At 45.5% G+C, this 14,400-nt stretch overlaps 1 protein-coding gene and 1 long non-coding RNA gene across 6 annotated transcripts in view; both read left to right on the forward strand.

Moving 5' to 3' along the window:
* PRKCE (protein kinase C epsilon) overlaps positions 1 to 14,400 on the forward strand; it is a 551,430-nt gene that overhangs the window by 38,403 nt on the left and 498,627 nt on the right. The gene's annotated exons all lie outside the window — the stretch shown is intronic.
* Positions 10,434 to 14,400, forward strand: part of LOC108522505 (uncharacterized) — a 76,430-nt gene continuing 72,463 nt past the window's right edge. For all 3 annotated transcript variants that reach the window (XR_001883492.1, XR_001883493.1, XR_001883494.1), the window contains exons 1-4: positions 10,434 to 10,619; positions 10,884 to 11,013; positions 11,138 to 11,236; positions 12,297 to 12,438. This is a non-coding gene — a long non-coding RNA (uncharacterized LOC108522505). The remainder of the gene's footprint in view (positions 10,620 to 10,883; positions 11,014 to 11,137; positions 11,237 to 12,296; positions 12,439 to 14,400) is intronic.

Genomic DNA, 14,400 nt, shown 5'->3' on the forward strand with positions numbered 1-14,400 from the left:
TTGTCCTTGGATCAATGTGCATTAGCCGGAGACTATCTTATCAGTAAGCTTCTGAATTGCCTGTATGAGGCACAAATCATTGGTTGCTCATCCACAACTTAAGAGACTTGATGTTGGCCTTTTGGGAGCTCATGTTTCAAATCAGATTAGAGCTAATGTGACCAGAACATAAGAACACAAGGAAAAATGAACAAAATGTTGTAGGTATGAATGTGCTATGGGGCGTGTTTGTTTAAAGCAAACCTCATAAAAGAAGAGCAGGGTTAAAGAAGCCTATTACATTAGGGATCACTTATTTGCTTTACAAGAAGGGAGTGACTTAAGCACAGCTCTGTGGCACATTGGGAATAGAATGTGACTTACAAAAAAATCTAGATCCCAGATTCTGCGTTGAAAGCATGTCATATACATGAGATAAAGAACAGTGATGCCTCATTTAACTGGGGAACAGATTTCAGGTAATCTTGGGCTACCAGGACATGATCATGAATCAGAAAATGCTGTGGAAGAATAGAAAGAACGAAACTGAACTGAATGACCAGGGGTCCGGCCTCCCACGACCCCCAGTCCCACTCTCTAGACCTTGTTTCCTATTGGTGAAAAGAAGGTATTAGACAGTTTCAAGGTCTCTCCTCTTGTTAAAATTGATAATGTAACCTATCCTTTATTTGTTTTATATATTTTATATGTGTATATATTTGTAATATTTAAGAAAAGATTTAATTTAATAAATATACATAGTAAAACATTCATACAGTGAAAAGGTAAATGCTTGAAAGTTTGTTTTCCGGCCGGGTGCAGTGGCTCACTCCTGTAATTCCAGCGCTTTGGGAGGCTGAGGTCAGGTGTTTGAGACCAGCCTGGCAAAACCCCGTCTCTACCTGAAATACAAAAATTAGCCAGGCATGATGGTGTGTGCCTGTAGTCCCAGCTACTTGGGAGGTGGAGGCAGGAGAATCACTTGAACCCGGGAGGCGGAGGTTGCAGTGAGCAGAAGTTACACCGCTGCACTGGTGTGACAGGTTGGGTGACAGAGCGAGACTCCATCTCAAAAAAAAAAACCAAAAAAAACTTGTCTTCCCCTTATCACAGACTCCCACTTCCCTCTCTAGAGACTAGTTCTTTGGATATCCTTCCAGAAGTATTCTATGCATTCTGTAAACTTATGCATATGTCTTTTGGAAACAAACAGGAAAAGCATTGTGCACACTGTCCTGCTTCTTGCTTTTGTTACTTACCAATTTTGGAAATTGTTATGATAGGCTCATATTGATCTGCTTTCTTCTTCTGAAAGACTCTACAGTGTAGTAATCCATAGTTCAATACTTAGTTTAACTAGAATCTTGGTAAATATTTATTTCATAAATCTAATCTTCAGTTCTCTGCAGCTCTAAATTTCTATGACTGTAACATCTAAGTTAACAAGATGTCTGAGATGTCTGAGTAAGAAAAAAAATAGTTGTTGCAAATCACATGTGCTGCTTCTCTTGGGGGATAAAGGCCCATTTGTTCTTGGTCCTTGACCACTGACATGTATGGTGCAAAGCAAGGGCTGAAAACACTGGTCCATATGTCAGCAGGGGCAGGGGGCGAAGGAAGCACATTTATTCACAGTGGGGACAGGCCTCTTGCATTGTCAATTTTACCCATGTGAGAACTGCTGTTCCTGTTGGTGACTGGGTCACTGATAAAAGATTAAATCAGATTGAAGACAAAAACTGCACTGCCTTTTAAAGCAATATATACATGTAAGAGTTTTTTTATGTTTAAATGTTAAAAAGTCATTTGGGGTTACAGATGAACCCCTTAAAGAAAGGGCTGTGTATATCGTGTGGGGCCTGGAAATAAGGGAGTTGTAGAATTTGGGAGGTAGAAGGTTTGAGTGATTTTCCCTCTCTGTATAATGATCTGAAGTGAAGAGACCAATGTACTCTTTTAGGGCTGGACTGGGGCACAGGTGGAAAGGCAATCATAGACCATCCAGGTGCTCCCAGAGTTCCCAGAGTTTAGGAACAACTTGGCATGGGCCATGCTGGCTCACTCTGAGGCAGATACAGCACATACCTCAGGGTGCCAGCAAAGTCGGGGCACTGCAAATTTATTTTCGAAATAGTTTTATGTTTTACCAAAAAGCTTCAAAATAGCCTTCATGGGAAAAGCCTGAACTTTACTGGATTTCTTTCTCTTATGGCTTAGGATTAGATTTATTTAAAATTACATACATGGGGAGCATTAAGTTTCAGGACTAAGGTTCTAAAAGCTGTAACCAGGCCAGAGTGGGGCCTTTGGAAACCAGTGAGCTGTGTCCGTCAGTGGGCTGGGCGGTTCTCCATTACAATCTGTGCAGGGAAGAATGAGCCGTTTGCATTTCCGTGGCAGGAATAGTCATTTTGCCACCCTCAGATTTGATTTCCTCAGAGGAACAGGCTGGGTGCACCTGTTGCTGGTCTGCAGTGTCTCCAGAGAGACTGTGGATTTTCACTGTGACTCATGAGAATTATTTATGGCCACCAAGCTGGTGGACACCAGCAGACTGAGTGACGCAGGCTCAGAGAGTGTTTCCGCTCTGTCCATCAGAGGTTTTTCTGGAATGCCTTCAGTATATGGGTTTTTAGCATTTGTGCAAGAAAGAGAAAAGAGAAGAACTAACTGTCTGGCACATTCGGTAGTGTTCTCTCCAGCCCGTTCATTCCTAAAAGGCTTTCAGCTCAGGCATCCACTTTGTTGAACTGAAAGTGCATCAGTATCAGTATTGGCATCTTATTATACTCTACTTCGTGTGTGAAGAGAGACCGTTTTTATCAGCCTTCCCTCCCCACGCCCCCTTTAATGAACCTAATTTCTGCTGCTTGGATTTGGTATTTGAGGTCATTAGCTCAGTGGAACAGAGCCCTGTGCTAATGAGTACAAGGTCACAGCTTTGCATGGAGGAGGCACTCTTTCCTGTAGCGGACACCTGCAGGCCCAGCCAACTGCTTTGCCAGTGTTTCCATGAGGCATGGGGAAGTCAGGTGAAGAAGGTACAGGTGCCTTAGAACTCAGCCCATCTCTGTCCTTCTCTGGACACAACACACTGCTCTGAGGTTCTACTGACTGTGTGTCCATTGTTCTATCTTAGGAAAATGATAGTTTCAGTGTTAATAATAACAGTCAAGCCTCAGAGGTTATTTTTTCAAAAACTTTCACTCATGAAAAAAGTTTCTTGGTGTGGATGGTTCATTTTTGTTCATGAATTCACCGAGAAGTTATTGAGTTTTAAGGACTCTGTGGACAGTGAGGAGTCACTCAAAGGTAAATAGGATGCAGCTCCACCTGTCTTAGTTTCCCAGGACTGCCGTAACAAAGCACCACAAACTGGGTGGATTACAAGCACAGAAATTTATTACTCTTACTTCTGGAAACCAGAAGTCCTAAATCAAGGTGTTGGCAGGACTGTGTTCCCTCTGAAACTTGTCTGGGAGTTTTTTCTTGTCATTTCCACCTTCTGGTAGCGCCAGGTGCTCCTTGGCTTGTGTTATCACTGCTCCGCTCCCTGCTCTGCCTTTACAGGGCCCTTTTCCTCTCCCTGTCTTCTCCTCTTCTTATAAGGACAGTCACTGGATTAGGGCCCACCCTAATGACCTCATCTGAACTTGATTATTCTGCAAAGGCCGTATTTCCAAATCAGGTCACATTCATCAGTACTGAGGGTTAGGACTTCAACATATATTTTTGGGGAACACAATTCAACCCATAAAACCATTTGTCCTCAAGATGCTTCCAATTCAGTGAGGGAGACTGATGGAAAAGATGATGGAATCAGTGCTACAAGGGGCCCAAGCACTGTGCTGAAGAGTCCAAGGGAGCACACACACACACACCCACGCACACACACAACCCCCACACACCCCACTCTGCCCCACACTAAACACACATCTATCATATGATGTAGAATCGGTCCATTCTAAAGGCTCTGTGGGTGAGTTTGCCCTGGCATGTGGGCTTGAGGGATGAGTGGAATTTTAGCTGTAGAGACGTGAGCCGTGCAGGGCGTTTCAAGCTAAACATGAGCAATGTCATGAATGCACTTTTGGTTTGGCCTGGGAAGGAAGATGCTTCTGGTAACAATGTAAGGGAAGGACTGGAGGCTGGAGACTTGAGGTTGACTGAGAGATTCTGCAGGGGGCCAAGGTGGCTCAGGAGGCCTGAACTTGGAAGTGGTGGTGGGATGAGAAGTCAGGGACAGATCCTGAGGAGTGTGGGGTGGGGGAGTGAAGTAGGTGGGAGGTGGCAATGGATGGGTGGGTGGGAGAAGGTCAGAGGCCACCCTCGGACTTCCTGAAAGGGTCGATTGGGAGAATGGTGAAGACTTTAGGCAAGATAGGGGGTTCAGGGGAACAGTAAACTTGAAAGGAAGGTAAGTTTTCTTGTAAGATGTTGAATCTGAGACAATTAAAGCTCCAGTGTAGGTGCCGAGCACCAAGTGAGAAACTCGAGATTAGCATTCTGGAGGAGAGGCCAGGGCTGGAGGTGAGAATGCCAGTGTGATGGTTGGAACCATGGGGGTGGCTGAGGTGACCTGGAGAGAAAGCGGACAGAAGAGAAGCAGGGCAAGGCCCAGGTTTGGGAAGTGCCCCGAGGCATGGGTAGGAGATGGTGCAGGCCGGAAGGGCAGGGAGGAGAGTCAAGAGGAGACAGTCACCCAACAGGGCTGGGTCCTGCCTTGAGCTAGCTGAAAAGAATGGAAAATGAGGAGGCTGTCAGATCTGACAGCTGATGTTCTGTCTGAGAGGCTGGTCTCAAGAAAACTCTCTCCACAAAGTGACTGGGGCAGAATCCAAATTGCAAGAGGTTAAGGAGAGGTGGAATAAGGCAGTTGGGGTGGACCGTCGCCCCCAAGAAGTTTGGCAAGGAGAAGTGAGAAGGCATGGACATCTGAAGAAGCAGGGTAAAGAGAAGGAATTTTTAGTTAGGGAGGAAGATAGAGAGGATCGTACACTGATAAGACGAGTTCTAGAAAAGATGGCAGGTGCTAGGATCCATAACAGGGAGAGAAGTTTGAGACTTAAAGGAAGTTAGGGAACATATAGGGAGTCACGGTGTGAAAGAAGTCTGACTCGTGTGGAAATGTTTAATCCGTGAGGGTCACTCTTCCAGCCACCTGAATCCTGGGGAATGGAATTATTGGCCAGTGGACACAGATTTTGTGGTTATTGATCTCTGCTGTATCCTAACAATATGAGGATGAGAGGCTTACACCTCAGCTCCATGAGCTTCCCATAGCTTCTTGTGGCCATTTCCAGAACTAAGGGGAGCTCTGGCGTTCCAGATAGGCTTTCTCTAGCCCCAAGTATTAAAGCCAGGTGAAATGTCTAATCTGGGAAACAACAGTAGGAGCCTGAGCTGGAAATAGCAATTATTTTCCCTTCATCACCATCCAGGGGAACACCTATGCTTTCCCCTCGCCCCTGCCTCTCTCTACATCTGAATTTTTGGGTCTGGATGTGGACAATGGGCAGAAAAGTGAGGATGGGGTCCGGGAGCGTGGAGTGTATGACTTCAACCCCATGCCACGCTTATTGGGTGCCAAAGGTTTCACTCCAGGCCTTCTCCATCTAAGTACTAACAGATACAAGAGGAACGGGTTTCCTGTCTTCATGGGACTTATGTGGGACTAACAGCCTGTCCTATGCTAGTGGGCAAGACAGGAGTTCCCTGGGAAATGCATATGAATGAGTTGTGTGGTTAAGGAAGGAGAGGCAAAGTCAATGTCGGGTAGAGTGGCTGAGAAAGGTTCAGGGAGGACATGAGTGAGACTTTGAATGGTGGGTGGATTGGATAGATGGGTAAGACATGGAATAGCATTGTGGGTGGATGGCCAATATGCTGGAAGCAATGTGGTGCGTCCCTGAGACAGTAAGACCGCAGACTACAGGGGAGTGCATCTGGGGGTGAACGGTGATCAGGTAGGACAAACCTGAAATGTGGAGGGTTTTCAATATCAGGCTGAATAGTGTGGGCTTTTTCCTGAGAATGGCTGAGAGCTACTAGAAGTTCAAGAGAAGAGGTCACATGAGGAGATCGATATTTTGGAAAGAGACCTGCCTCTCCCTTCTCCTTCAGTTTGGCTATAAAGAGCCAGCTGCCTCATGTAAGATGCACTGGCCCTGCCCTCTGCCCCTGTGAGACACATACGAGAAGGCAGTTCCTTCTCCCTGTTTTTCCTAAGTCAGGAGACTTTCTCCCAGCAGCTTAGATGGATTCCTTCAAACTGTACAGAACGAAGGTTATTGTAAACTTTGAGGAGGAAAACCTGCTTTTCAGTGTTTCTCCTTTTTTCTCTTCTTGTTGACTTTGGTCGCTTCCCCTTAGCCTCTAAGGATCTTGGTAACATTCCTTTTTGGATTTTCCCTGTTCCCACGATGATTTTAATGAAACCATCACTACCCACAGAAAAGAACCCAGAGTCAGGCTGGAGTTAGAGAGGTCAACTGCATTACAGTCTTTCTTTCCTTTTCTGCAGGTAGATGGTGTATGTGTTAGATAAAGGTACCACCACTTCACAAAATAACTGCCCATCACAGAGGTCCTTGAAGAAATCCTAAAGTAACAATAATAGAATATGTATAATAGGACGGGTGCAGTGGCTCACGCCTATAATCCCAACACTTTGGGAGGCTCAGGTGGGTGGATCATTTGAGGTCAGGAGTTCGAAACCAGCCTGGCCAATATGGTGAAACCTTATTGCAACTAAAAATACAAAAATTACCTGGGTGTGGTGGTATGTGCCTGTAATCCCAGCTACTCAGGAGGCTGAGGCAGGAGAATTCTTGGATCCGGAGGCAGAGGTTGCAGTGAGCTGAGATCGCTCCACTGAACTCCATCCTGGGCAATGGAGTGGGACTCCACCTCAAAAACAAAACAAAACAAAACAAAATCCAGTAATAGAATATGTACCATGCTTGTAGGTACATATTCTACATGTCGGGGAAGAGGGTGGAGAGCAGAAAAAAGAAACAGATTTTAATGTCAGGCTGACAAGAGTTTATTATACACATCAGTGGTTAGAATAATTACTTAAAATTTTTCTTTTTAGAAATTTCTTATAGAACAGGGGTCTCACTGTATTGCCCAGGCTGGTCTTGAACTCCTGGCCTCAAGTGATCCTTTCACCTCAGCCTCCCAAAGCAATGGGACTATAGGTGTGAGCTACCACATCTGGCCAAAATAACTACTTTTTTAAATCATAAAAAAAGGCTTTATTCCTGTTAAATACATATTTACAGTCTTTACATATTTTACAGGAATAAACCCTTTTTTATAATTTAAACATTTATATTGCCAGGGCCCCAAAAGAGCCACCTTGTTTTTCCAGGTCCCTGGGGCATTTGGCAGGAGGCAGTGGAAGTGCGCCCCTCTCCTGGCCTGCTCACTTCGAGTTTCCCTCGAATAATTTTGTGTGTCTTTGCCTTATCTCTCCATTTTACATTTTGGGTTTGGTGTTGGCCTCCCCACAGGGCTGTGTGGTAGGTGAAGCTGCTACTCAGGTGCATCTTTTCACTGGGTTCAAAACAGGCTTTTCTGAATAAGCAAAATGTATGATGGGTAGCTTTGGAATCTGTGGGGTAAGTGGAGGCCCAAAACCTGATTTTCAGTTTTCCCACCCGGCTAGAATCTTCTCATGGGAAGCTGAGAATGCTGATTATCACTTTGTTCCACAGAGTGAAATCTGGCCACCATGCAGCCTTTCGTCCCAATAGCAAGCTGTTCATTAGACTTTTAGACTCATTGCGGACCTCACAGAGGCTCCGAAGACCTGGTGAGGACCTAGAAGTGACTGCTGGGGACTCCGTTGATCATGTGACTGGTCTCATGACCAGAGCCCCTGGTCACAGACCTCCTTTCCTCCCAGGGCCCCACACGCCACTTCCTTTTTATTCCAGGCCTCCTTTCCCCCTTGGCTTTTGTACTTGCCACCAAGGCCCATGTTTGGTGCAGAGCTGAAAGCAACTCCTTTTGTGACTACATTAATGTCCATGGTGCTATTAAAGATTATCCCCTGATTGGAAAAGGTGGATATTGTTCTAATACTTAGGGGAACATGCCTTCAAATAAGATGAAATGCTCTAGTGTAGCTGACAGTGACTGCATCGTCCTTTCAAAGAGTCCATGCTCTCACCTGGGAGGTGAGAAGGGGGCTCACCCCGCTGGCTGGCCTGGCCCTCCTGGCTGCCCACATTCTGCTTGGCTCTAGTCCGGAGGTTTTATGGGGGATCTGGAGAGCTCTGGTCTGGCTGACACTGTTGCCCTCTCTGCCTCTTAATGGCACTCTGACCTTCTATTGTTCTTGGCCAAAATATGGGTGAAAATCCATTTTATTTATTTAGCCAGGACAGATAAGGACTAACAAAACCAAACCAGAGTGGAAATGGCAACCTGAGGCTCCCCAGCAAAAGCAAAGAATTGGAGGGACAGAGAACAGGCTCTGCTCTTCACTCAGGGTAGACTGGTTGGCATCTCTATGTGGGTGGCATCTCCAGCTCTTTCTTTTGTTCCAGCCCTCATTACCTCCCTCCCTAGGTGACATCCCTGCAGGTGCCATCTTCACCTGAAGACCTTTGGCTCCCACTTGCCTCTGTTCCCAGGAGCTTCCTAGAAGTTACTTCCTGTTTCACAGCCCCTCTCTTACTTTGAGGCTCCCATTTCCAGACTGAAAGGACAGACTAGCTCTGCTGACCACCCCAATTTCCAGCAAGCTTTTTAAAATGGATCAGCGCCTAGGGATTCCTGCAGGTGGGTGGAATTTATCCCCAGATTCTTTAATTGGATGTGTTTGTTTTTTACATTGGAAAAAATTGAGAATATTAAAACTCTTGCACACACCTTCCTAGACAGGGTAAATGGAAAGCAGCGCTTTGACAGAAGAAAGACAGAGACCAGTTTTCAGTGAGCTCCCGAGGGTATGTCATCTCCATGTAGATTTATTTTCAATTTCCAAGCAGCTAAGATTCTAGTGGACGTCAGTTTGTGCTGGCTTTATTTTCACAAATGCTCCATTGGGTGCCACATGCAGATGTGGCTGTTGGCTGCAGGTCTGGCGGCACACGCTCATTTTGTGGGCAGGTTCTGGAAAAGTGGTTAGAATAGGGTTTTGTAATGTAGTGATCTACTTTATGGATTTATATGTAAGTACCCAGATTGGTGGTAGGTGAATTTGGTGGAATCATTTTCCACCAGCATCCTAAAATCATATTTAGAATTGTATTTTAGCAAAATGAATGTAATCTGCCTGGATATAAAACACAAATCTCCAGTTGGGGGTGCAAGTGAAGGGAAGGGCTATTTAGAGGGAGTGTCCCCAGCCGGTGGGGACCTGGCTCCCTGAGGGCTGGGGGTGGGGGTGAGAGGCTTGATTTTGCCCATCTCTGCTAATGATGTGGAGCTCCAGTAAACAGCAAGTTAATGGACTTCCCAGATATGTGAATTTCAACAGCTGTTGCAAACAGCAGTGAGCACAGAAAAAAAATATGTAAAGGAAGAGAGAAAGGAAGAGGAAAGAGAGGAAGAGAGGGGGAGGGAGGTCAGCAATGGAAGTAGGAAACAACAAGGATGAGATCCAGTTTTTAAAATCCAGATTTTGTATCTGGGCCTGATTGCAAATGCTGTGTATCCTAGGAAATCATCTGGAAAAACAGCCAATCTGAGAATGCCCTGAGGGTGGCCAAGGACAGCCTTGTGGAGGGAGTAGAGGGGAGAACAGGCATTCCATACAGAAAGTGTATGTGGTTACCCCTCCCTTTTGAGACAATTAACATCCATGGACTTAGAAATTCACCTTCAGTAGTAGGTTAAAATTTACGTATTGCCAAGCAGTGGTAAGAGATTACATCTTGTCATCTTGTTTTAAGACTCTTTATAAACTAGCCCCAGTTTTTATCTTTTCTAGCTTCGTCTATTTCTATTTTTAATAGACACCTTATACCTTAGGCGGGTGGGGTGGTTTGCTGTTCCCATATTTTTTTTCCTTCTGCTTGGAAGCTCTGTCTTGTGCCACCAACTCCTTCCTGTCCTCCTCCCTGTCTGCTGTCCATCCTTAGTAAACAAAGGAGAGGCTTCCCCTAATCCCCAGAGGTGTCACCCCCTGCAGGGCCCAGCAGCCTTTTGCATGGACCTCTACTGGGACACTGACCCCACTGCCTTCTTGTTATGTGCTTCTTTGTCTGTAGCTTCTTAGAGTTAAGATGCTGGAATATTGCAGTGAAATACGCCTTTTTCTTTCTCTCTCTCTCAAGTGATTCAAATTGTTTTGCTGACCTCAGTAAAGAGCTCAGTAAAGGTTGGCTGAGTCGGAGTGAGTGAGTTAACCATGAGTTACAAAGTGACAGAATAGCCAGATTGCTTCCTCTGTGACACCACACAGAGCCCCTCTAGAGTGGTTGAGGGGCTGCTGGTGAGGGATGAGGGGCACCAGCCCCCATGCTGGGTGGGTCACTGTAGACATGGCTCTGCTGTCATCTGTACACAGGCCAAACTTGTTTTAGCCTCAGTAAGTGTTTAAAGCTGACCCCAAGGAAGCCAGTCTTGTTTTTTTATGGTCCTGGAGGATTTCAGAAGCAGATCTGGAGATGTGTGTGCACAGGGTAGGATGGTAAAGATATACAGTTGGGTCCTCAGAGAGCAATGGCTTAGAGGAGACTGTGCTCTTGCTGCGGGCTGATGCGGGAGGTGTGATCTTCTTGGGATCCCAGAGGGCACCAGTGTGGATGCCACCCCTTGTGTCTGATGAGAGTGGAGACACAGACGCTTGTTTCGCACACTGATGAGATTGAGGCAGTGTGGGGAGCCGAGGGGTGCAGGGGGTAGCAGGTGGGGTGATAGCTCTCTGGTTTTCCTGTGATTTCTAGGCCGTGAATTGCGCTGTTGAGGGGAGGCAGTGGCCAGGCCCAGCCCACCTGTAGAAGGCAGAAGGCATGAGCCACAAGATGAATGGGGGCAGTTAACTAACCAGGCCACCTGGGGCTGAGGATGAACTAGGTACCTGAGTTTTCCTTTTAAGTAGCAGAGCGCTAACATCTGAGGCCCTGACGGGAGCCAGGGTCTCTGTGGAGCGGTGAGAACACACCTGTGAATAATATAGAGAGGTTTTTTTTCTTTGCAGGGCTCGAAGTCTTATGGCAAAGAGAGACATCTATGAAGTAACCCCTAAAGAAACGGAAAATTAAGGGTGGTGAGGAGGGCAATGAGAGAGACATAAATGGTGAGCAGAGGTCCTGGGTGGGGGTTTTTGAGCTGGTCTGGGAGGTCAGAGAAGGCTCCTTGGTCAGTATGCTTGAGCTGAGAGGCCAAGGAGGACAGGATAGGTTCGGTGAAGAAGGGAGAGAAGTCTGAAGCAGAAAGAACAGTAGAAGCAGCCTGGCACTGTCATTCTTTGATGTGATAAATTTCCTCCCGATATTCAAGTCTGTGCTTCTGCCTGACTGAGGATCATCTAGGAAATGAAACTAAACTTTGCCTTGACCTAGACCTTGTGTGACCTTGAGGTCATCACCCTCTCACAGGTGGGTGCTATGAGTTGAAGTGTGTCCCAGCAGAAGAGACATATTGAAATCTTAACCCCCCGGTACTTCAGAATGTGACCTTATTTGGAAGTAGGGTCTTTGCAGATGTAATCAAGTGAAGATGAGGTCACTGGGGTAGGCTCTAATCCAATGTGACTGGTGTCCTTATAAGAAGGGGAAATTCAGATGCAGAGGCAGATGCAGGGAGAGGGTGGCCCCGTGAGGACAAACACAGAGACTGGAACTGTGCTGCCATAAACCAAGGAATGCCTGGGGCTCCCAGAAGCTGGGGGAAGCAAGGAAGGATCCTCCTTTAGATGCCTTGGAGCGAGTGTGGCCCTGCTAACACCTTGATTTTGGACTTCTGGCCTTAACAACTTGGAAAGAATGCATTTCTATTGTTTTAAGCCACCTGGTTAGTGGTTCCTTTTTGTGGCAGCCCTAGGAAACTAAGACAGTAGGGGAAGGAAGGATAAAGAAGGATTGTGTTGAAGATTAAGTAGAATATATTTATACCTAGAACAAGGCCAGGCACATAATAGGTGCTCAATGAACAGTAGCTACTCTTGTCTCATTGGGTAGAAAACGGGCGCATTTTATTTTTGTATGTGTGTGATGGGGTAGGGTTTGTTTTTTGTTTGTTTTTGGAAAATTTGAAGTACTCAAAGGTTAAATTGGGCTGCAACTTATTTATCGATTGATCTATCTATCTATCTATCTATCTATCTATCTATCTATCTATCTCTATCAAATTTGCAGTCACCCTAGAGAATCATTTACTTACCTATGCTGAAGAAAATGCTCCCATCAGTTACCCTATGATGAGGTCTCCATCCCTTTCATCAGAAGACAGAGCTTTAAAATGCAGGTGGTTAACAGTGACCTGAAGACATACTAACAGGTAAATGATGGATCTCCAGATTCTTCTTTGAGGGCAGTTTTGATTTTGATACCAAGATGGGAGAGCACAGAGCTTACCAAGGCGATAAAGGCCTGAAGTACAGAGGAGGGCACCCCAGATGAGACAGTGCAGTGAAGAAACCTCATTTTGCCTACCCCCTAGGTTCACCTAGGCATGGACCCAGATGGAGACAGAATTTTTTCTGGTTCTCCAGGCTGCTTCCCATTCCCATGTAAATTCTGATAAAGCCTCATCTTTTACACAGGTGTTTTAGAAAACATCTAGATTCTTAGAGACATGACGAGTCTAGATTATTTTCTTCCTTCTTCTCTTAGTATCTGAAATTTAGGACTCACTGTCACAACACAAATACAAAGATGGGCGAGGCGTGGTGGCTCACACCTGTAATTTCAGCATTTTGGGAGGCTGAGGCGGGTGGATTGCCTGAGGTCAGGAGTTTGAGACCAGCCTGACCAACATAGTGAAACCTCGTCTCTACTCAAAATACAAAAATTAGCCGGACTTGGTGGCACGCATCTGTAATCCCAGCTACTCAGGAGGCTGAGGCAGGAGAATCACTTGAACCTGGGAGGTGGAGGTTGCAGTGAGCTGAGATCACACCACTGCACTCCAGCCTGGGTGACAGAGTGAGACTCTGTCTGAAAAAAAAAAACAATGACAACAACAACAACAACAAAATACAAAGATGACTTACGCACTTGAAAATGGGAGTCCTCCGCTCAGATACAGATGTGGAGATCTAGCTGGTTTTAGTGGCTGGTAAGGAGGCTTTGGTGTTGGGCAGCCCTGGATACTCATCCCAGCTCTTGGGCAAGCTATTTGCCTTTCTGCACCTGTAAAATGGGGATGATAATGCCTACCCACTACAAGCAGTTTTCATAGTGGTGATCAGCTGAGAGAGCATCTGTAAACTATCTGTCTAATGTGTGCGTTATAGAAGGAGCTCGGTCAACATGGTCAGTTTTACTTGCATGTGTTTATCCTGAACGATGGACTTTATGACCCCTGAAGGTTGATTGTTGGGATTACTTCTAGCATCTAGTGCTGTACCTGGTTCCATACACATTTGTTGAATAACTATTGACTGAGATGTAGTCACTGTTTTACAATAGTGATATCTAAATCACTATTATTTCTTTAGTAGTAGAACCCTTCTCTTTTTTCGTTTTTTCAAAATAAAGCTCTAGGGGTACCCCAGCATATATAGTGAATCTAAGAAGAGCTTCTGCTGTTGCAAGCAGGACATGAACCACCTTTCTTTTCCATTTCTTTCCTTCACTGTTCCTCAAATGCAAGGAGCCATTTGAACACCTTACTCTGGGAGTAGAAGGGCTAAAAGCTCTACTAGAACCAAAGTTTGAAAGGAGTCGTTCCACGGAAAGACTTCTGGGGTTAGTCTTCCTGAGATCAGCTGCTAAGGCTGTAGCTAACAGCCTTGGCAGATAAGAGCCTCTCCTATTATCAAGTTTTCTTGAGAAAGCATTTTTTTTTCTGTTTTTTTTTTTTTTGCCCTCAGGAAGTCCGTCCTTACTCCTAACTAAAAGTTGTAAAATTTAGCTGTCTTTAGTAAAGGTGGAACATGTCAGGCCTCAGCTTCTGTTTTATTTTTATTTTTTTGTATTTCTGATGGCTGTTGTTATGTCCCTCCTACCTGAGTTAGAGGCCACAGTGCTGTTCGCTTTCCTCCTATATTTTATTCTCTAGCCCTTAAAGGAATAATCAGAACTTCTTGGGCTGGGTGTGGTGGCTCACATCTGTATTCCTAGCACTTTGGGAGGCTGAGGCAGGAGGATCACTTGAGGCCAGGAGTTCAAGACCAGACTGGTCAACATAGTAAGACCCACATCTCTAAAAAGAATTTGAAAAAATTTAGCCAGGCGTGGTGCCATGTACTTGTAGTCCCAGCTACTCGGGAGGCCAAAGTGAGAGGATTGTTTGAAC

The sequence above is a fragment of the Rhinopithecus bieti genome, unplaced genomic scaffold (assembly GCF_001698545.2).
Source record: "Rhinopithecus bieti isolate Rb0 unplaced genomic scaffold, ASM169854v2 scaffold_61117, whole genome shotgun sequence".
NCBI lineage: Eukaryota > Metazoa > Chordata > Mammalia > Primates > Cercopithecidae > Rhinopithecus > Rhinopithecus bieti.